Below are 22,752 nucleotides of genomic sequence, written 5' to 3' on the forward strand. Positions count from 1 at the left end.
CCCAGCATGGGCTGATGGAGTGGCTTCTGCTCAGAGACAATATTCCCACAGCACCAACCCTTCCTGTTGCAAGTTTTCTCACCAAACTGATAAATTATGATAAACAGGGGGCTTTAGAGATAATTTTCCTTAATGGAAGACTCCAATAAAAAGCTAATCATACTTGGATATAAAAACATTTTATTTCACTTCATTTTGCTTTCTTTTTTTCCCACTGAATTTTTATGTTCCCAAGTGTCTTGTTTCAAATGTCTTGGGTATTTTGCAACGCTACCCACAAGGGGTGATATAATGAGTACAGGGAGAACGTAACTAAGTGATGTGTAACAAAGTAGTGCTCATTTGTAGGTTGAATCATAAAAAGAAATTTTTAGAGGAATATTGCACTGAGCAGAGAGGATTGGAAATAGCAATGCAGAGCTGAGTGATAATGGCGAAAATATTAAGAAGTTACAAGGTGCAAGGATCTCAATTTAGAAGAGATTAATTTCAGAACACTCAAGTATTGCCAGTCCTCCTCAAGCCAAGCATTGGGGTAAATAGCAAATGCAAATCACCATGGAAACATCTTCCGGTCACCCCAGAGCAAATGCCGGGGCTGAGCTCCCACCTGGTGCAGTGTGTGCTGTGTGTGATGCCAGCACTCAGCTGGGCCAGGGTGGACATCAGGAAAGGTTCTGCTACCAGAGGTGCTGGCACTGCCCAGGCTCCAGGGAATGGGCACAGCCTCGAGACTGCCAGAGCTCCAGGAGCCTTTGGGGTGCCTAGGGGGGGATTGCTGGGGGGTCTTCAGGGACAGGAGCCAGACTCAATCCTTGTTCATCCCACCCAACTCAGGATGTTCTGTGATTCCAGGGCTGCTCAAGGTTCCAAGGGGTGCTATTTGGTTTGCTTGAGGAACAAAATATTCATTTTGCTTTACTAAGAAGGCACCATCTCACATCATATTGCTGCACACAAGGCCAGTTTCTCTGGAACAACAGAGCACTTACTTGCAGGGATTCAGGAGTAAATTTGCCAACAGTAGTCAAGACTGCTATGAGTGAGAGCATCCTCATGCTGCAAGATTTGTGTGCTTCATACTTCAGGCATAAATCACCTACACATCAAAAATTAAAATTACCTTGATGAGAATGAAGTTATTCTTCTTTTTCCAACTACATTAAGGCTACCACAAGCTAACAGTGGATGTATTTTGATTTTTCTGCAAGGATGTTGTTGGTAAAGGATGAAATCCCTTCCTCAGAGTGGTTCCAACACAGGGATTTTCCTGGTTAATCAGCACCAGACCAACAGAACAGCTGAAAAAACATTTTCCATTTGCTTTTTCATAAGAATCTACTGACATCTGAAAAGGTAAAAAGGCCTTAACAATATCTAAGAGAGCATGAACATCAAAGAAGTGTACACAAAGCTTTTTTCTGTGTCCTTAAAAGGTGCCTATTGTTCAGCTGGCACTGAATCAGCTGCCCTGTCTCACAAACAGGAGGATCAGAGCAAAAGGAATTTGTAAGAATGAGATCTGTCCTCATCCACAACATGAGCAACTCCTGCTTATCGAGGACAAAACGTGAATCTGTGAGACAAAAATGTCCCAACCAACTTGCTTTGATTTCTGATTTCAACCACATTAAAAATTGTAGAAATATCACAAACCACATTGATTTTAATTTTTAATATTAGTTTTTAAAATTATGGTTTAGCAAATACATTTGCTAAATCATTTAAAATTCCAAATATAACTTATTCATGTAATGTCTTGTGTATAAAAAGAGAGCAATGAGCCAGGATGACTGGAACTGGAGAAATAATAACAGATGTCAGAATAGAGTGATATGTGCATTGCCTGGGGAGTAGATTTTAAGAATGCCTCTTAATACTCGTTTTCAAGTTGGTTTGATAAAGACTTTTTCTTTTTTTTTTTTTTTTTCTAGTGTTATTGCATTATTATTATAAGGTAAACACTATTTTAATGAAAAAGAAAGAACCTCAGATTCCTCCTTGGTCTCCTTTGGGTGTTCTCCAGAGAATGCATCTCCCACTTAGCCAACGTCAGGAACACGTTGTTCTCTCTGGTTACAGCAGCCCCACAAATGTTGGAGGGCACATTTGCATCCTTTGCATCTCCACACAAACACAACAACTACAGAGAACACGGCTCTAAGTGATTTTTAACCCTGTTCATCAAATGCCAGTTTAACATCAAAGTTTCACGCTCCGTTAATATCCTAACTGACAAATTTAAGAGACAGCCTTTGCTATGAGTTTGTCTTAAAAGCAATGTGAGGCAGGATTAACTTTGTCATTCTGCAGAAGAAAGGAAATGTGATTTCTAACATGCTCTTGGTGAGCTGGGGAGGAAAGCAAGCACACAGCACATTACAATGACTTGAACGACTTGACAGCTGTTAGCTAAACAATACAACATTAATTTTCAACATTTTTGCACATGGCTGGGTGAGAGATCCCTTAATCCCAGTTCCTATTCTACTTCTGCCTCATTGTTGCTGTCTCCTTTTGTATCACCTATTATAATCAGTTTCTGCTGTATACTCCCTTTCACCTTATTTTTGTCACAAAAGTAAGGTACGAGGTTAATTCAGACTCACTTCCCCGGGGTACATTAAGATGGATTTAAGTACTTTATTGAGACAGTCTGACTTCAAAAGCTGCTTTATCAGTTCCTACCAGAGAGAGAGACCCATCCATGACAGCAGTAAACTAACCATAAATTTTCATATTCTATATGCTGAGTGACTTTCAAAAGGAGAACTATTGATTTTGTCATTTACGAATGGATTTAGTCAAATTAGTCTTTTCATTGTGCACAATAAGACAGCTTTGTTATTAGGAATTAGAGGATAAAACTGTGTGGAACAAATGAAACTGCCATTTTTGGGATCCTCAGCACAAATTCAATAAGCTTTAGTTATGCCACCCTGATCATTTTGCTCACGACCAGCTACTCTCCATACTTTGATTGTCTTCAAAGGAAAGGAAAAGTGGCCTCTGCCTTCAAGAGGCACTTTCAGAAGACTTAACCTTTCAAAGAGCTCTCATGTCTTTTCCTTTGAAAGAGCTAATAACTTGTTTGCTGAAACGGCAGGAGTATTTACAGGCACACTTGAAATCAGACAAAGATTACACAGGGAAATAAACAGAGAGACTGTCACTGTCAACAATAAATTAAGTTTGAGCTAAAAACATAAAATGTTTAGAGTGGAGCAGACATCACTCAGCATTATACTACTCGAGCCTCTGAACTTTTCCACACACAATGAGCACTGATGGGCCCTGGTTACCTTTCCTCAAGAGCCACTCCAGATGGTTATTTCAGGATCTGGGCTGCACTGCTGGAAACAACAAGGCTGACACTGCTGTCCTGATTTTCCTCCCCTTTGTGAGGTGTCTGGCAGGAACACACCAGCTCACAAGTGGATAGAGGGCAGAGTGTCAGATGGAAGCCACTGGGGAGAAGGAGCTGTGTGCCAGCCTTGGGTAGCCTGAGTGACTTGGTGCTTGTGCAGCCAAATGCATGCACGAGTGGATCTGCATAGAAATAGCAGGATGACAAAATTAAAACATCTCAACCAGGCCAGCATTTGATACTTCTTTATTATTTATTTGAAAAGTTTATGCATCTAAGCTCAACTTTTCCATTTGGTAATGAAGAAAGGCCAAGACCTTTAACTTCCTTCACCGCTGCAACATTATTCTCTAACCAGTCCTATGTCCAAGTTTTTTTAGTATATTTTACATGCTACAAGAGAAATTAAAAGGCCCTGTGACCATGTTCACAGGGGTCTTAGGATGAGGGAGGAGATGAGGATCTGACTCTATGGTTCAGAAAGCTTGATTTATTATTTTATGATATATATTATATTAAAAGTATTCTAAAAGAATAGAAGAAAGGATTTCATCAGAAGGCTAGCTAAGAATAGGAAAAAAAATGGTAACAAAGGCTCTGTCTCGGGCTCTCTGTCCGAGCCAGCTGACTGTGATTGGCCATTAATTAGAAACATCCAATATGGGCCAATCACAGATGCACCTATTGAATTCCACAGCAGCAGATAACCATTGTTTACATTTTGTTCCTGAGGCCTCTCACTTCTCAGGAGGAAAAATCCTAAGGAAAGGATTTTTCATAAAAGATGTCTATGACAAGGCCTATGCTACACCTGTACTCTGCACAGGGCACCTGTGTATTCAGATATTTGCTTGGAAATATGGACTGGTAACATTTTGAAAACCTTAATACTATTTCTGAATTTATTGTGGTCCTAAAAGTTTATGTCTTTGTCCAGAGATGCCAGACACAAAGTGAAAAGAAGTGAATTCTAAATATAAACTATTTCAGTTGTTAATTCCCTTCATTTTCAGAAAGAAATGGTGCATATCTTACCTATCTTACATCTTGATGGATGCCTGTGAAGCAAGTCCAGTGCTTCTGGCTGCCTTTTCCAGGAGCAGTTCTGCCAGCAGTGCAGGAAGCAGAGCCAGCCCTAGGAGCTGAAGGTTGTGCAGTGCACATCCAACCCACTGGGCCCCAAAAGCAGCAGTCAGGGCAGGTGGGAAGCAGCTTTACAGTGCATACACTGAGTCACATCTTTGTCAAAGGCTTAGGTAATACAAAAAACATCTTTCAGACCAGGAAAACATCATCAGTGTTTAGAGGTATGCTGCAGTTTGGAGAAGTATGTTTAAAAAGATCTTTTTTAGAAATCTCCAGCACAAACCAAAAGACAGGTACTAATCATTTGACAATTTTACTTTTTTCATTTTACAGCCAACTCTTGGGTGCAGACACACACATTGTCCCCTCTCCAGAGATGGAGAAGGGGAAACTGATCTTTGTGCCAACACCTTCAGGGTTAATCCCTGGCTGCTAAATGGAATTAATTGGCTCTGGGACAGGGACAAAAGCCTGGGAGCAGGGCTAGCTCTGGCTGCTGGGTGCTTGGATGTTCCTCAGCAGCATTTACTCAGGCTCTGACTGCAGCTGTGCAGTTCAGTGCTGGTTCCATGGCTTGTGCAAGCTTCTGCAGCCCAGGCAGGGCAGAGCCAGCATGGAACCAGACAGGTTCAAACCTCATAAAACCAACAAGATCTTTGGCCTAACATGGCAAAATTCCCTCCCAGTTCAGCAAGCCTGCCTGGGAGAATACACCCTGGCAGAATACAGACTGGATACTTCATGGCCAAGTAAGCAATACCTTGACTATAAAATTTATGATCTGTTAAACACAGCAGATTATTTCTTATTAATATCTTTATATTTCTCACATGAACCATGTTAAAATGAATGGAGTTTAGCCATTCCCACCAAAGGATAATTTGATTAACTTACTCAAATATCTCAAATAAATGGATAGTGATGTGCCATGGAAAATAAAAAGGACATGGAGGGAGGATCCTGAGTAAAATCACTGGGAAGTTTATTGTTAATTATCACAGGAATGGAATAAGGCCCACTATTTCAGCTTAGGTCTGGAGATGAGCAACCTTTTCTGATAATGAACAGATTACTTTCCTGGAGACAATATCAAACTCAACATCAAATTAAAGCAAAAGAAAACCCACTGATGCACAGCCATGTTTATGCAAAGCAGGAATAGAGCACAGGCTTAATTATAATGATATCCTTGGGCACCGAGTCTGAAGCAGATGCAAAAAAATGGAATTCATTGATGTGCTTCACTAAATAGGAATAAAAGGGAAGAGAGTAGCTGAGGTACCAAGCCAAGGTGAGGAACCCTCAGTGGTTTCAGCTTAAAGTATAGCGCAATATGAATGTTTATTGGGCTCTGTGCTATTTTCAGTGTATGAACTGTTTAACAGGAGCAGAGTAAAACCCATCCTTTGTCTCCAAACGTCACACACCATTAGTCAGAACAGGTGCTTTAAAATAGGGCATTAATGACTTTAGAGACACAAAGTAATTACACATAATAATAACAACAATAACAACCATCACTAGCCTGAAGTTTGTGTAACTTAAGCAGAAATATGTGAAGACATGACTTTAGCTGTTCATCAGAGCAACACTTAATTGTTACACTTGTGAAAAGAGAGCAACTTCTTCACTGCTGCTGCAGCTTTCAGTTCTACCAGGTTATTTATATCAGGTTATCCACGTAAGAAGGATGAGTATAATGCTCTCCAGCCCTGCTGGAGGTTAGGATGTACTAGAACACACACTTGAGACCATTTTCAGGAAAATATTTTGTCAGTCTCCTAACAGAAATTGTTATTGGAAGACACCATTTCTTTTGCTGCTGAAAAAAAAATGTAGCTTTTTAGTTACACAACACAAATCTCTGACAGTCTGGGGCTTATTTTGCAAATGCTTTAGACAAGAGGATTTTAATCATGAACTTTAATGTGTTTAAAAATGGAGTCCTAAATAATTCTGCCATTTTACAGCAGATAAACTGTGTAAGCTCAACTGATGTGTTATTCAAAAGTGACCCTGCCTAAGAAAAAATAAATAGATCATACAATCGCTAGCATCATTATTTGGAATATCGAAGGCATTTGTATAACAGGTTTGTTTATGCAGCAGTAATTTTGCTCTCCATTTTCCCTTGCTATTAACTAATAATAGCAAAATGTTCTCACAGAGTAAAAGATCCAGCTGCAACCAAATGTTATACCCTTGGAGGCTTCTGTTTTCCCCTATGGAAAGCAATGCACTGGATGATGGGATGTACTCTAATAAAAGATCCCCCATAACAGTGCTACCTACGAGTTTATTTAGAAAGAAAAGACTCAGACATTCTGACAAATGTGCATGTGTGTTTAAAAAGGCATCCTGAAAACTGATGATTTGCAGAACCTAAAAATCTGTGAAGAATTATGTTAGCAAATGACAGATTTGAGGTATAGAATATTACCCACAGTATTATTTTAAGAGTGGAGTCTAAATTCTGGTTTCTTTGTCTTGCTAACTTAAGTCTTTGTAAGACTCTATTTACAACCTGACATCTGAAAACTGATACAGGAAAATGAAATCCTTTCTTCAACTTTTATGGTAATTTCAACATTTTTCTTATGTGCTGTCCTTCCCCTAAAATAACTCACTCACTGACAAAAAGCTATTTGAATAATCTTTCAATATACAAGTTTCTGCAGAATGGAAGCTAAAGAATAAAGGAGGGAGCTGAATACCCAAGTGCAGTGGGAGGCATTAGGATGCAGGGAGGTGATGTGATTCCCTGCACAGGTTTGCACTGTTGGAAAGGAATCCTCATCAGGAGAAATCGACCCTGAGCCTGCAATGCTGCACGTTGAGTATAAGGCATTTATCATCAAAGGTCTCTCAAGATATTTGGCCTTATTCTTGTTAGGACAAAAAGAAACAAAAGCAGTTATTGCATCTTAATTAAGGGTAAACACTGGTAGGCATCTGTTATCTTCAAGGAGAGATGTGTGTCTGAATATGACTAGATCTAATCTGAAATGAGTGCTGAGATTAGCCAAAATTCTCCAGACATTATCTCTGTGTAGGACTGCTTCTATAATCTTGTTCTAAGGCTAAGATCAATGAAGCCTTAAAGAAGGATTTACTGATGCTGATAGGATTTTCTCTTTCAGATAGATTGTTAGGTGAAAAAAGCCATATTAATAGGAATACATTTAAAAGTTTCTTGATGGTGCACTCACACTGCATGAAGTATTTCTGCTGTAAAACAATTCTTTATTAAACACAAAACACTCTTTCATACTGGCACTGCTACTTCTGGAAAAATGTGAATTTTTCTGAGCATAAGATCCCAAATCTGAATTGCAAAGGAAGAAGATTGGGGCAAAGGTTAAAGCTAATGAATATACTGAAATCTGTCTCAGCTAGATGGATTTTATCTCAAGATAATATCTCTTCATATGCTTTCAAACACCCCAACACCCAACATGTTGGTGACACTTTTATCTCTGGAAGGATTATTTTCCTTAGCAGCAAGAGGCTTCTAGACAATCACTGTCCGCACACTGCAACCCTCTGCTGAAACACCCTCAGCTCAGGCATGTGAGAGAATAAATGCTTTTTTCTCAATGTTTTTTGATCCCAACTAATCCAGGCAAAAAAAGCAGAATCTTCAGATAATCTATCAATCATTGTTGCATAAAATAAAATCCCAAGCTCCCCCGTTTCCTGGAATATCCAAAAACTGTTTAACAGCAGTACTCTCACATGACAACATCTGAACTACTGTGCATTACTTTTAAGCCCAATTTTAGTAATACCAAATAATTATTATACATTAATACTACACAAAATTGCTGCTGTCAAAACAAACTGTGCACCAGATTTCCAAATTAGAATTATTTCTCTCCCTAGGTATCAATTAGAATGAAAGAGTTCTCTTTCTAGGAATTGTTGGACAGTGTCCCAGTGCAGGGGAGAATGAGGGTGGGTTCCAGGACAGACAGACAGCAGCAGCTGAAATGGAAAAAAGAGACAGAGTTGTGGATGGTAAAGACAGATGGAGCAGGTGAGAAAGGAACAAAAACCTGGCAGAGGAGGATGAGGGGGAAGGTTGGAGAAAACTGGAAATAGGAAAGAGACCTATTAAGAGCACAGTAGACTGTGGTACATTAAAAAAAATAAAAAGAAAAATCTTGGGCACCTCCTGCAATAACTCAAATGCTTTTTTTAGTCAGCAGATTTCCCAATTCAGCAACTGGGGTGCAGTGGTACCACCAGGTACAGGAGAAGGAAAATTGAACACTTCTAGACTGCACTGAGAGTGCAGAACTGCAGGGAACCAAAAACTCCATGGCTGCAAACTCAGGTAAGAGATGCTGTACTCAGAAAGGTAATCCAGAGCTAATCAATACAAATTGCCTGAAAGAAATGTGGTGGGCTGTACTAGGGATAAATCCACAAGTCAAAAAGCGTTCCTGGGTTTTTTATTCCACATCCCAGGCACTTACCTCTCACCAGCCATGGTGGGCATTTGAAAAATCCCAGAGAAGATGAGAGCCACATCTTCAGTTCAGCTGAGCTCTTTCACATCTGAGACACCTCAGAGGGTGATTCAACTCAGGAAATATTGCTAGAAAGAGATTTGAAAGGAAAATATATTTTAGTGTCTCACAGAGCACTGAGATTTCAAAATCCTCCCCTGAAAGAGCAATTTTTGGAAACAAAGATCAGGAACCTACTAAAAAAAGAAGACAAAAAAAGGGGGAAGCTCTTGAAAAGTGAAAACTGGAAAGTGTCCACTTGTAGTCTGCTTATCAACAGTTGGTCTGGAACGTGAAAGTGCTGCTCTGATTTTCACACAGCAATTCAAATCTGGAAAATACTTCTCCAATCCAATTGCTTACAAAGCTTAGTGTTTTAGAAGCCAATACTCCTGTTAAAAAAAAAAAAAACTGTTTAAAATTTCTGATATAGAACATCTCTGCATATAGAATATTAAAATAAAGGTCACTCATGGAAAATGTACAGAATTAAATGGTTAACGCTCCCTATCTCCTAAAAAGTAGTCTTAATTGATTTTAAAAGGGAGGGTTTTAACTGAATGAAAAAGATTGTAAAATTCCCTGCTTGGGAAGGGCTGGGCTCAGCAATTCATAGAGTGACAGTGTGGGTGTACCAGCAGTCACGTCAACATGTGCAAAAACATTTTAAACATTGCTTGTAAAATATTGAGCATATAAATATTTTGGAAGAATTGTTTTCGTATTTGTTTAGTAATTTAGATGGAAGAAAAAGCATATTATGGGTAACATAACTGGATAAGCATGCTGCTGATATTTTTTCTTGTGTTTTTCATATATACTCATTTCCCTTCAAAGAAAATACACTAATAATGTTATGTTCTACCTTTCAACACACAAGAATTTGACTGAGATTTAATTGTAGGACTGAAATGGCTCAAGCAGAAAAAAGTAATATTTTAATGGTCTTTTCCAGGCAAATGATATGTGTGTACACAGCAGAAACAATTTCCTGGTAAACAATGTATTTAAAGAGGAGTCCTATAAATGTGTATTAGGTGTGGACTGTCTTTGAGGGAACACTTTCTGCCTAAAAACCTATTTATAAATGCTTTAAAATCCATACAGTCAATAACCAAAGTGTAATGGTTCTTCCTGGAGTGGTTCCAGCTCTTGTGCACATACATATTTAAGGTGTATAAGCTGTGTACTACTTAGGTTAAACAGGCATGCACACCAGTAAAACCTGACTTTGGGAAAGACAAGAAACATGCCCTGTCTGAAATGCATCAGAGTCATTGCCCAAAATGATTACTTTCCTTCCACTTTGATTTGAAAGCACTCCACATCTTGTAGGAAATACTCAGGAGCCATCAGATCCACAGGATACAAAAAGACTTTAAGGAGTCCAATGGAGAGGTTGTTTAAAATACCTTTATTTAAGGACAGGAGCCTGAACACCTGCACAGCTCTATTTGCAGATAAAAACCTTGGGCAAGAGGGGGTTTGGCAGTATTAAAAGGGGAGAGTGGGAGCTGATAAATACACACAGTCCCTCAGAATTCACCTAATGCCCATTTCCAGTTCACTTTGCTGTGACCCTGCAACACTTTCCTGTGCTTTTAGCAAGCAGTGGAAGGTCTGGTCCCTCACATTTCCACAATTGTACATGCATGACCCTAATCCTTCCTGGGTTTAAAGTGGGAAATGTACCCCCCACGCAGGACCAGGATCTGACACTTCTTTTCTACCCAGAACAACTCACTCATTTCACTCACAAATCCCACTGAAAATGGAGTTTCTACTGTGAAATCCTTTTTAACCTCAGCTATAGCAGCACACATGAAACCTCTGAATTATTATTTTATGCTAACTGCATGATCCAAAGCTGCTCTTTGAGGTGTTTGTTTGCTTTTTACTGGCTGTGCTGCAGAAAAGGATGATTCTGACTTCTCCGGTCACATTCTGTGCTTGTCCCATGCAGTTCCAGAGTGTGACCATCCCTGAATACAAGCAACAATTATTGTACACACTCCCCTTGCCTCCTGACCTGCTGCTCCTGCTGTTTAGGCTGACTCTCAGAGACAGACAGATCACAACCATCTGAGTTCCAAAGATAAAAAAAAAATATTCTTTATTGTTTTATAAGGAGGAAATGAGGCTTTAATACTGTATTGAGACAAAACTTGTAATAAGCTTATAAAAAAAAAAAAAGAGAGAGAGAGGGAGAAACCCCCCTGGCTTTCATTAAGGTTCCTCTAATAATATGAAAACCAAATAAAAAATCCCCAACACAAAATCTGCCACATCTGCCTGGCTCTAAACATCCCCAAGCCTTTGGAGCTGAGCCATGTATGTCAGCAGGATGAAGGAAAATGTCTATCTATACTTTTGACCTTGTGTAAAGAAAAGTTTCCTTCTTAGCTCCATCCCCAATTTAATCTCCCAGGACTTCTCTCCTCCTCCAAGGCAGCAGAAACTCGACTTCAAAAGGTGCCTTGAAGCAGGAATTCTGAATTAAAGACAAGTCCTATTTATGTATCCAGGACTGGAGAACAGCATCTAAGTGTGGCTTTAGTCTCTACTTAATCTCTAAATAGACCCATTTGATATTCTTCCAATTCTGATTCAATCAAAGGCTGAGAGACTTTTGCGAATTGCTGCTCTCAATGGCTGTCAAGAGGATTTTCAAGTAATCTTGATTCTATTAAAGGACAATGCCCTGTTTACTTTAATGGGCCAAATGTTGGGCAGATGCACATAAAATACCTGGGTAAAGATCAAAAATCAGGTCATCAGCTTTCAAGCCTTTTGAGGGTAGAGAAAGAGGGTTCTCCTCAGTGCCACTGAATCGGCATGGAAACATTTGCACTTGAGGCAGCTGTGTTAGAGGGGAGTTTGCAAGCTGCAAATGGGCTGAAATGTTGGTCTTTGTGTTCCAGTGAAGTGCTTGGTCCTGAAAGCAATTTGACAAGTTTTATTCAGTTATCAGCTGCTGCTAGCATAAACAGTTTAGAAATTCTCCACTCAAACCCATGTGTGATGGTCTGGGCTGGATGGAACAGAACGGTGTGTGGCTGTTTTGGGGGAACAATGAGCAGTGAGTTCGGAATCTCACACTGTTCACATGAATCAGGGAAAACATTGGGTGTACTGTGATTTCTGACAGATCAGCTGGAGTGAAAGCACATTCTTCTGCTCAGCCCTATTAGCAGAGTGCTGTTCTTTTTCCATATTGTACCAGACCTCCTGTTTTCTATTTTATTTTTCTGTGCCTATTGTGCATTTTTGAGTTTTACAGTTCACATAAGGGGTCAGATCCTGAGAGATGATGAGCAATTGCTATGCACACTGCCTTAAATAGGTGTTCCAGAAAACCTACCTCTGTTTAAAATTCAGTTGTCTTTACATATTGTTTACATCAGCCTCATTGCTGGGTTTTTGAAACAAGGGGAAGGCAATTGCCTTGAATAACATATTATTTCCTACTGTGTACATAAACTGGAAAGCATTCTGTGTCCTTTATGCTGCAAAACAATTTTTCTACGTTCAGTTAATATCTTTTTACCCGCTAAATTTCAGATAACTAGCACAGGAAACAGAATTGGGGAGGCTGATTCTTTTTCAGATGGAAGAAAACCTGTGAATTTCATTCTAAAAAAAATCACTAACTGAAGTAAAAGGCAGAGCCAAAAGCCAGGACCCACAGTCACTGCTGGGCTTGGAAGAACTATGAGATTCTAGAATTGCCTGCAAGGTTTTCAGGAGGGGTTCTAAATGCACAAAGTGCTAAACTCCAACCTCTCTGACATTTCACATCCTTCAGTCAGCTCTGATGTTTGGATCTATGGAAACTGACTCTGGAATTGGTGCTTTTGTTGAGTAATTAGGGTATAAACAGCCAAACAGAGCAGCAAGAAAACTCCATGGAGGAGTGGACTCTACAAAGGGTGTGCACCAGCAGCTCTTGTTGGAAGTCAGCTTTTCTGATGAAACAATAATTTCCTATTCTTGCTGTTGGGAAAATTAATCCACAAACATCAGAGGTTTATGTCCAAAAAGGAGACAGAGGAGTCCCTTTTCTTTATTTAAATAAAGGGAGAGGCCATGGGGCATTCCCCTGGGATCTCTCCAGTTTTTGGAGGACTCAATACACCTGATACCAAAGACTTCCCTCTAAGATATAACCCTCCCTTTTCATTTTTAATTCTTATGGAATTTAGGGGTTTTTCTTCCCTATAGTTTCTTTCATCTTTCAATGTCTAGTTTAATTTAGCAGCAGACCTAAAGTTTATTTGTAAAAGCAAATATCTTTTTCCATTAATCAATCAGTGGAATCCTTCCCATTATTTCTTTTACCTCCCAGTGCTGCTTTTATCCACCAGCAGACCCACAGTAAATACAAATCTGCTATTCCTCTCATTGTTACTCTGGGGGATGTACTGAGGGACGACCTTCCCTCTCCTACATGTTTTGCCCAGAAATTCTCTATTATTTGCAGGCAGGCTGTGTTTGGGTGTTTAGATCATCCCTCAGCTCTGCAAACCCACCTGGACTCTCAGCATTATTTGTGTGGGTTCTCTGTGCTCTACATCTGTCATTAAAGTATTTTGCATGATACCTGCTCTTAGAGATATATTATCACATGCTCTTATCTGGAGTCATATTAAATATATCCTTAGAAGTTGTGGGTTTGCCAAGAGGCTTCCTGAGGCCTTAATCCCATCTTGGGAAAGGAACTGGCTCTTTTAGAGAAAACTCTTCAGTGGTGCATATGGAAAAGAATGATAAATAGTGCCACCAGCTATTTGTGAGGCTTGCAATAGTGTTCCTTCAAGTGATAGAACAATATTCTCTAAGAACATTACAAGTGATAGCAACTGCCATAAATTAAAATGAGTATTAAATGCAGTGACAGCAACATTTTCAAAATGTTTTCAGCTTAATAGCAAGGAAAATTCAGTGTTAGATTCTTGAACTGGATGAGAAATAGTTATTACTCCACTACCCGCACTGTGAGATGCTGAAGAGAGGTTTCAGGTGAAATTTTCATTTTTAATAAATTTCATACGATTCAAGGAATAACATCATTTTTCATTAGCTCAGTTGCACAAGTTCATGCTATAAGCATTAAAAATATGTTTTCATGTCAAGCTTTAATTGCTGTCACAAAAATTATGTTGAAATCATCCACAGAACATGATTCTGTAGAGTTCTATAAGAGCTCCTTGCTTGATGGATAAAATAGGTTGAAAAGGAGGAGACTAATAATTTTCTACTGCTACAGATGAACTGTGTTATATAACCAGTTATATAACTTAACTCTGCACAGACCTCTGCACAAAGCATCCACCTCCAGTACAGAGAATCGGCTGAGCACTTTTCTTCTGCACATGGTCATGGAATGGCCTGGATTGGAATGGACCTTAGAGATCATCCAGTGCCACCCGTGCCATGGCAGGGACACCTCCCACTGTCCCAGGCTGCTCCAGCCCCACTGTCCAGCCTGGCCTTGGGCACTGCCAGGGATCCAGGGGCAGCCCCAGCTGCTCTGGGCACCCTGTGCCAGGGCCTGCCCACCCTGACAGGGAACAATTCCTCATTGCCAAGATCCCATCCAGCCCTGCCCTCTGGCACTGGGAGCCATTCCCTGGCTCCTGGCACTGCAGCTCCTGAGGATTTGTCCCTCTCTGGGTTTCCTGCTGCCCCTCAGAGACTGGAAGGAGGTGTGGGGTCTCCAAACTTGAGCAGCTCCAGCTCTCCCAGCCTGGCTCCACAGGAGAGGAGCTCCAGTGCCCTCAGCACCTCCATGGGTTCCTCATCACCATTGCAATGACCACCAGGTACCACTCAATGCATGGAAAAATACCAAACAACTCACCCTGCCAAAAACCAACCAGCCAAGCAACCACCTCAGGCACCTGCAGAGCTGATAAAGGAATAGTGCCTGCCTTCACACCCATCTTCTATTCTCTCACCTCCTTCCTCTCTCTCTACATCATTTGAGGAATCTTTTAAAGCTGGCATGTCTTATTTATTCACTCACCCCATAATCCCTTGAGGGACAAAAAATAAACTGAATTTGTACTCTTTCAGATGTGGGCATCTATTATTTCCACAGTTATCAGCATTCCACTCAATGGGAAGGTGCCACTCTGCAACAATGCTGTGCAGGCACGATGGGAATAGGCTCTGAGAATGGTTGGACATTTCAAGTCCCATTGACTCATCCCTGTTTGGGGCATCTCTGTGAGATCTCCAAATGTACAACAGAAATATCTCCTTCACTCTTGGGAGGTTCAGCACTGCCCTGTGGCATTTTCAGGGTCCCCCGTTGTGGGGAAGAAAGATGAATCTGACTCCATGTTCTTAGAAGGCATATTAATGTTATGTATGTTATGTTATGTTACGTTATGTTTTATGTTATGTTATACTAAAGAATAGAGTAAGAATTGAGACAGAAGACTTAACAAGATATTAATGAAAATCTCGTGACTCTCGCCAGAGCCCTGACACAGCTGGCTGTGATTGGTCATTAAGTAACAACAATTCACATGAAACTAATGAAACAATGTTCAGTTGGTAAACAATGTCCAAACCACATTTCAAAGCAGCAAAACACAGGAGAAGCAATCAGATAATGATTGTTTTCATTTTTCTCTGAGGCTTCTCAGCTTCCCATGTAAGAAATCCTGGGCAAGGGGATTTTTCAGAAGATGTGACAGTGACACTGGCCAGCTGAAGAGATCCATCACCTGGGATGCACTGCAGGTCTTCAGCTGCCCAGAGCTGCAGAGAGGCAGCTGTGCCTGCATTTGGCTCTCCCCTGGGGCTGGGAATCCTGCAAACTTCACAGGCATTTCCCATCAGCTCAGCTGCCCAATGGTGCTGTGCAAACTGGCACAGCACAGCTTTGTTTGGATGAATGGTTAGCATTTAAAACACATTCCAGACAAGGTCCTTGGCAAACTGCAAGCAAAGACTGTGCTTTGATTTTTCCCTTTTGTAAGCACATATCCCAGCTCTTGTTTTCCCCCTGCAGCTCCAGTTTCACAGGCAGGCAGCACTGTAGTCATTCAGCTCCAATTTTTCCCCAAACTCATTAGCCTCCTGCACACAGCCTGACTAAAGTCAAGAACTTCGTGTTTATTAGGGGAAAGCTGAGCAGTAAAACTTCTGTGTTGAAGCTTGGACACAGAGCACTACAGCCAACACAAAAATGCATCATCTTACACCAGCTGCACCAAAAAAATGTCCACATCTCTGTGTGATAAAACAGGTAATCAGATGGGCAAAGCTCTGTTGTCTGTAATCCTGTGTGGATGGATCTGTTTTGATCAAAATTCAGATACAAAGCAATACAAACAAACAAGCACAAGAGGAATATAGGAAGGGACAGCTGTATTTTGCATTGAGTGTCAGGGGTTAGGTTAGGAGTACAATACCAATAGGATGTTACTGCTGGTGATGGACATGGGCTCTGCTTTGTACAGCTTTTTAAATCTCTCTTCAGAGACTTCGCTGCAGAGGTTTTGATCTGGGGCTCCTGGCTGCACAGAGAGTGCAGCCACCCAAGGTCATGCAGCAAGTCAGGAGTTTAATTAGGATTTGATCTCAGAATTTTTCTAGTTCTTGGCTACTTGCTCTAACAAGCAGCTGCTACAGCCTTCTAAAGATATTTATTTAGATGGTCTGTGGCCAAGAATGAAACCTATTCCAGGCAGCTGTGGTCACCACTCATTCTGTTATTCCAAAATCTAGATAAATCACCACACAATGAAGTGCTTGGATAGCAGTTTCATAAGAAGGGATTTGGGAGTTACAGTGGGCTGCAAGCTGGACATGAAACATCACTTATGTGTTGCACAAAAGGAAACTCCATACTGGGATTATAAGCAAAACTCTGACCTGCAGGACACAGAGAGAAATCTCTGAGCTCAGCTCAGCACTCACAAGTCCTCAGTTAATTTAAGTCCACTTTTGGGAAACGCACTTGGAGAGACACAAATGAATTTGAGAGAACCCAGAAGTGAGAAAAAAAAAATAGATCAGGGACTGAGAAACACAGCTGACAGGGAAAAAAAACATTGAATGGAGAATTCAATCTGCTCACCAAGCTGTGGTGAGTAGGGCAACAAGCTGAGGGATTACACTGCCACAAAAAAGCTATTGCTCAGAGAGCAGAGAGAACCTGCAGAAAGGGGAACAATAAAGGGTGAAATGGGTTCATTTGTGAGCCACCCTGTCACAAGGAGCACAGCAGACTCTGAAAGAACACAGCTGAACTGGATTTTGTGGTTCTTTCCAGCACTGCAGAGTGCTGGAATGTACTGGTATGATAAAACCTTAACCACCATTTATGCATTTCAAACATCAAGCAATACTTAGTGTGACACCTCAGCGGCCACTGGTGTCCACAAGGTACTGGAAATCAGTGCTCATCTCTCTCTCACCCACACTTGGGACTGTGCTATCAAAGTGTCCATGCAGAGGTGTCCTCTGATAGACAACTCACCTCCTGTGCCACACCTTTTGTCACACCCCAGGCACAGAAAGGTGTTTTGTTCTTGTTTAACCCCAGGGAAGTTTTTCTCAGCCCATTTCTTCATGCTGGTCAAACAGATCAACTATTCCACGTGGTGTGGATTACAGTCCACCAGTTTGCTGAGGGTTTTGTCTGAACAAGTAGGTCAGCACTGCCTGCTCAAATGACAACAGCCCTTTGTTAGGATGGACTCCTGAGGAAGGCAACTCCTCATTCCTGAGCACCAGCTGGGCTCTGAGCCAGCTCCTGCTGGTTAAATGCCATAAGATCCACATTTTCTTAAGGGAACAGCATGTGAGAGAGCTCAGGAGAACCTCATGGAATTAATAACTTGTGCTCCCATGGATTTCCCCAATCCCCATTCCACATACAAAAATCCCTCTGTGGGTGAAGAGACCAAGCTGTAGCTTTAGTGACATGAACAGCTTGGGAATGGGAAGAAAATATATACAATATTTCATTCAGAAGCATCAAATCAGATGTCCACAAACAAGAGGAATTAGGCTTCAAGTGATATCCTGCAAAGGTGTTGACACACACTGTGCCTTGACAGCCCAGCTGGTAAACGTGGATGTCATTCAATGCTCTGAATTTCCCAATGAATGGCATGCCAAACTCTCACTAGAATAAGAAATTGTACACCAAATGCCAATCATTCATTATTTTCTAACTCTCTAAAGAGTATTTTTCATTCAGTTTGGCATTTCTAAAGGAAAAATCCCGCCATGCCTCTATGAATGAAAATTCTGCACCTTCATATCAAGGCAAGGCTGACACGATGTGTGCAGCCAGGCTTCTCTGAGGGATGGCCATGTGCAAGATACGGAAATGGGAGTGCTGGGAAGGAAAACAAAAGCCTCATTAGAGTGCTATTGAACTTAACAAAGAAATGAAAATGAAACCTACACTACGTTCTTCTTTTTCCTTGTTCATTTTTATTTTCTATATTATCAGCCTAGGAGGGAGAAGGAAAAAGAAAAGCAAGTGCAGAAATACCTCCAAATGGCATAATCAATAACTCAAAGTGACTGGAATGAATAATGCAGTATCTTGCCTAGATTTTACATCTGTTATAAGCTGCTTAAGTTATGTATTCTGAAGTATAGAAGGACAATCACAATGTCTGTGTGCATGTTAGTGAGGGGATGTTAGAAAATAGAACACAAAAGAGTTGGAGGGGAAATTGAGCTCCTAAAAATAGTAGGGTCTCCAATTTTCTTAGTTTGAGGGACATTGTTTAAAGTAATTGAAGTGACTTTTGATATCAATTTATTTGACTCCTTCAGTTCTTGCTGACCTGCTGCAACAACACAGAATCTTCCTTTCACCCACAACAAAGTTTGATCACCCAAGCAAATATTTAAATTGACCAAAACTTGAACTTATGTGAAATATTTTCAAGAAAATTAATATTTCTAGGAAAATATTTTACATATTTCCACCAATTGTACTTATTTCAATGTTATGTTTTAAATCAGTTTTTGCTTAAAACTGTAGTTCAGTTATCAATATGAATATTACTAAGAACTTCGAGTGGAACAAAGGTTATGTTTGACCTATTTTATGTCCTTTTAAAAACAGTGAACAGCCAGTTGCTGTACTCTGCAGAGGAACATCAGTCACCCAGAGCCTTTTGTGAAGTGAATTCTGGTTTACACGCTCCTGTCATGTTTTGTGCTTTCCACTCCTGGAAGCAGCGAAATTTAAAATAATTCCGAGTGTGCAACACAGATGGGAGCAGAGAAAAGCAAACACAGAGCCCAGTGAGGGGAAGGTGCCTGTGCTGATGTTGGTTCCCTCTCCCAAAAGGCAGAGCCGAGCTCCTCCTGAGGCAGGCACTGTCCTGGAAGGTGTGTAAGGACATCTGCTGCCCCAGGCAGGAGCACTCAGCACAACGTGTGCCTTGAAAAATGTCAGCAGGTAAGGGATGGATGAAGGTGTGTGTGACCTTCCCTGTGCAAGGGCTTGGAGCAGTCAAAAACTCAGAGAAAAGGCATTTATTTTTCCCCTATTGTGTGTTAAACTGTTGCTTCTAGTGGGGGCATGATGAAGAGACATCAATTCTGCCACAGACCTTCTCAAAGAAGAAAAACTTAAAGTATTATGGATATGATTCAGTACACTAATATGCTATTTTCACCCAAATCAGTGGTTATCTCAGCATAATACAATACCAAAATCAACTCTGTTCATAGTGAACATACAAATAATCCAAGTAAAGCCAGTGTCTGTACAGGACTCATCACGGCTTGAATTTTAACAGCAGCCATTTAACTATTTCCATTTTCACCATGCCCAAGAACCCATAGAACTCTAAGAATACTTCCAAGGCAGCATATTAAGAAAAAAAAATTAAAAAAGCAAAAAAAAAAAGCAGGGCATTCTTTTGGTTCAAATGGATTTTAGAAAATACACCTTTTTCTCATGGAGAAAGGAAAATAATCCAACAAATTGTTTTTGCCCTACGTGCAACATACTCCTCCTAAAATAATGTATTGGAGTGATAACTTGAGTAAAGCTTAAAAATAAAAAAAAGAAAGAAAAAACAAAAAAAAAAAAAAGAAAGAAAAAGAAAAAAAAAAAAGAAAGAAAAAGGAAAAAAAAAAAGAGAAGGAAGACTAAGATTCACAGTGTTTCCAGGGAAGTTACTTATCCAGTTGTACATATAATTGTGCAGGGCTAAGCACACAGGTGCCCAGGGAGCCCCCAGCTATCTCTGCTGCCAGGATAAAATTATATTCTTGAGGAAAATCTTTCAGTTCTTCCTAAATCTCCACAAACACCAAAGCCCACAGTGAGAACCCAACAATCAGAAAGCTCACCTGGAGCTGCTCCTGTGTGCAGCAGCAGGATGGGCTGACACCTGCAGCATGGCTCATTTACTGGAAGCTGGAATTCCCTGAAATCTTCCAGGAGCGAGGATCTGCCAGATTTTCCACATTCCTGATGAATTCTGCAGCAGCTCAGCTCCTGGAACAGCGAAGGGATTTTTCTGCCACATCTCCATCCAGGACCCTGAGTGCTGACAACCATTATTCTGTGAAATTATTAACAAATGTGACCAAATCTGTGAGCAGGCAATCAACACAGTCCATTCTTTTTAAATACAGGAGCTGGGGTGATTAAAAGAAAAAGAAATAAATAAACAGCAAGCTTAGTTCTCAGTTTTGTGACCTATTTTTGTACCACTCGTTTAAGCCATAACCCCCTGTACCAACAAATCCAATTTTCCCTCATCAGCTAACCCAGAGAACAAAGCAGATGGATTCACAGTCATGCACAAGAACTTGTCATTACAGAACATAAGATGCCCTTCACAGAATTAACTTGTGAAAATGCAGCCATGAGCTGTTCCCTGTTCCTGGAGAGCTTCCTGGGAGCTCCCTCTCACCCACCCCACTGCCCAGACCCTGAGCAGGGTCCCATAACTCACACGTGTCCATGCCCCCATCATTGTGGGATCAGCCTCACCCACAAACATTAATTCTGAGATTTATGGGCTGCAGGGCCAGAAAGAACCACTGGGACAGTCCACACTGACCTTCCCCATCACACAGACCACTAATTTTGGCATCAAGTCTGTCAGTTCTGCTGAGCTATAAAATCTCTCTCAGAACATTGTTTAGCCTTCATTAAAAGATTACAGCTGATAGAAATTCTAATCTGTCAGGAATTATTTCCTCCCTGGCCTTTTAAAAAAGTCCCTTTTTTCACTCTGAATCAGTCTGGGTTTGGCTTCCACTCACTGTAACTCCTCAGACTTTTCACAAATTAAAGAGCAATCAGAAAATTCTTAGACATCAAGACAAGATAAATTCTCCTTTTGAAAACAGTTAAACAGTTTGGCCTTTTCTTACCTTCCTTGCTGGGATCTATTTTATCAGTTTTCTGGCTTCTCCTTAAATGTTTGCTGAGCTTTTATGATTTTTTTATTTCTTCTTTCCAATTTTATTTCTTTTTTAATATTTGCCAATATTCAAAAATCCTTGTCTCCCCAGATCCACATACAGTGGAAATAAAACTGCTTTACTCCATAAATATTCACTATAAAATTAGCGTAGGACACAATATTTGCTCTGGTGAGGAAAGGATCTGTTACGTCCAATTTTCAAACACAAAAATACAGACATAAAAGTGCTCTGAGTAACATCATAAAGGAAGCATGTGGCAGAATAGGGACTTAAACACCTACCCAGCTCCAGCACAGCCATAAAGACAAGATTATCCTACCCCTTAATTAAGCACAGAACAACTTCCAGCACTTAGAAAAGCAGATTAATGCAAGTTCTTAAGTCTGTTTGTGTCTTTTAATATTAATTATGATCAGCAGAATGTTACTTATTGACTTTTAACACACAGACTTTTAACATACTGTGTGTTGTGTACACCAATTTTCCCTATAAAAAAAAAAAGATGTTGCTCAGTTTCTGAGATTGTATGTATAAAAAATGCTTCAGAAGGAATTGTGTTTAATTTCTTTCTGCTCTTCAGAGAAACACAAACCCATGCTTGCCCTTTATCCACATCTCTGCTGGCAGCAGAGCAGTGCTTCTTTCTGGCACTCCAGGTTCAGAGTCTGTCACCTCCAGGCTGAGGTGACACAGGATTCTCCAGGGCTCGGCCATCCTGCTGGCTCCAGCACCCAAAGGCTGTGGGCTCTTTGCTGTTAAGCTATTTTAAAAATTACACAGGACTTACATTCTGATGTGCTGGATAACAGAAACCAGCTAAAGAGATGATCCTGCATATTTAATATTATTATTTTATTTTATTTTATTATTTAATTTTGCATTAAATATATATATATATATTTTGGTTTTGTTTTTGTTTTTTTTTTTTTTTTTGTTTAGCAATTTGCTCTTTGCCAGAATAGAAATGTTTTGCCCTGTACTGAAGCAGAGGAGTTGTGTTTGCTGTGACAATGAGCACTCACAAAACACAACTGCTCGTGATCAGAAACACTTCCCTGCTGATGCTGAGCCACTGGAAATAGGAGAGCAGAGCAATTTTGTTCTCATTGTTCTAGGGTCACCCTATTCTCTCAAAAAAAAGGGAGATGCATGGTGGCAGAAATGATAGATGGATCATCTTCCCCCCTCTCCCCTGACCTCTGCAGACTTCCCCACCTTTTCAATTTCTCGTCCCTCTGTGCAAATTATCTCCAGCAATGCAAGGCTTGCTTCTGTTACACCCTGATAATGAGCATTTTAAAAGTAGCTTTTCTTAGGAAAAGTTACTTACACTCATGCTTTCCAATTATTCTC

The 22,752-nt window shown here is 40.4% G+C and overlaps 1 long non-coding RNA gene across 1 annotated transcript; it reads right to left on the reverse strand.

Moving 5' to 3' along the window:
• Window positions 1-914: 914 nt before the first annotated feature.
• Window positions 915-20,720, reverse strand: LOC141730826 (uncharacterized). Its single transcript, XR_012582540.1, has 3 exons — window positions 20,311-20,720; window positions 8,932-9,053; window positions 915-1,099 (listed from the first exon to the last, which is right to left on the reverse strand). It is a non-coding gene; the product is annotated as an uncharacterized LOC141730826 (long non-coding RNA).
• Between the last annotated feature and the right edge of the window lie 2,032 nt (window positions 20,721-22,752).

Source organism: Zonotrichia albicollis, chromosome 13 (genome assembly GCF_047830755.1).
Source record: "Zonotrichia albicollis isolate bZonAlb1 chromosome 13, bZonAlb1.hap1, whole genome shotgun sequence".
Taxonomy (NCBI): Eukaryota; Metazoa; Chordata; class Aves; order Passeriformes; family Passerellidae; genus Zonotrichia; species Zonotrichia albicollis.